We start from the raw sequence: 1434 nt of genomic DNA, 5'->3' as shown, positions 1-1434 counted from the left end.
ACTTGGTGGTGCACGCTTGTGATCCTAGCACCTAGGAGGCCAAGGCAGGAAGATCACCATGGGTTTGAGGCCAACCTGGGCTACATAGTGAGACCCTATCTAAAAAAAAAAAAAAAAAAAAAAGTATGGTCCCAAGGTGCATCCATTTACCTAAAAGTGTCTCAGGCTTATCCTTCTTGATGGGAGGAGGGCTCTGGGATTCGAGACAGAAATGCATTGCTTTCTGTGGCTGCTGGTGGAGCCTTCCTGGCTCCTTGGCGACACTGCAGAGTGTAGACAGTCTTTTCTTGGGCCGGGATGGAGGGGGTCTGGAGTTGCTGAGAGATGACTAAGGCGGCTTGGGATGTGGGGGCGACCGAGCCCGGCCTGGGGGTCCAAGCGCGGGGCCGCAGCAGCGGAAGACACACAGTTTCACGCGTGCGCAGGCAGAGGACTGGCCGTGGCGGCGGAACAGGACGCTGCTCACATACGTGGCTACGTACGTGGCCATGGCCGCAGTGGGGCTGGCTCTACTGCCAGACTACCGGACTTGGAGGATCAGCAGTAGCAGGTCACGGATCAGACCAGGTGACAAACACGGTGTCTGTTAAGGACCGTACCATTAAGGTTACCTCCAGTGCACATGTCCACGCCAGTGTCCAGTACAACTTTAGACCTGAGCAATCGGAGATCTACCTTCCCTAATTTCTCTGTTGATGATGATATAAGAAGAATGTTGAAAATCAACAGAGGAAAAAAAAAAAAAGAAAGAAAATCAACAGAGGGAGGGCAGGGTAATGAAAAAAAAATTAAAATATATTGCGTCCAGGAACAAATTAATGAAAGAATCAAGGTGGTACCAGGAGAGACTGCGCTGGCATGGTATAAAGCAAAGAATCCTACTGGCAAACCAGTAATTGGAATTTCTACATATAATGTTGTACCATTTGAAGCGGGACAGTATTTTAACTAAATACAGTGCTTCTGTTTTGAAGAGCAAAGACTTAATCCCCAAGAAGAAGTAGACAGCTTCCGGCTTTCAGCTAGGAGGAGGCTAAGGTGCAACTTTCTTCCCGAATCTGGGTTCATCCTGATACAGGGAGAAAAACTGGTCTCAGGTGGGTGACCTCCAAACAATTTATAGGGAACCTCCAAATGTCATAGGGAAAAAAACGATCTCTGGACCTGACCTGCACGAGTTCGTGTTCTCAAAAACTGAAGAATGAATTTTAGGAACAAACAGAGGTTATGAGCAGGATATATTTATTGAGAGAAAGAAAGCTCCTGTCCCGAGAGAGGGACAGGAGGGGGGATTGAACTGATGCCCTTGCGCTTGCCAGGAAAGCACTGAGCCATCTCCCCGGCCCCGGAAGTTGTCTCTTGCAGGGACTTTTATAGAGGAAAACCATGTAGTGAGGCAGGTCTAAGGTAGTGGAGAAGACATGGGAACTTGCT

At 48.7% G+C, this 1434-nt stretch overlaps 1 pseudogene; it reads left to right on the top strand.

The window, feature by feature from the left end:
* The first annotated feature begins 211 nt into the window (after positions 1 to 211).
* LOC101568171 overlaps positions 212 to 1434 on the top strand; it is a 2815-nt pseudogene continuing 1592 nt past the window's right edge.

The sequence above is a fragment of the Octodon degus genome, unplaced genomic scaffold, assembly GCF_000260255.1.
Source record: "Octodon degus isolate 3935 unplaced genomic scaffold, OctDeg1.0 scaffold01421, whole genome shotgun sequence".
Taxonomy (NCBI): Eukaryota; Metazoa; Chordata; class Mammalia; order Rodentia; family Octodontidae; genus Octodon; species Octodon degus.
This window is presented reverse-complemented; position numbering and strand designations above follow the sequence as displayed.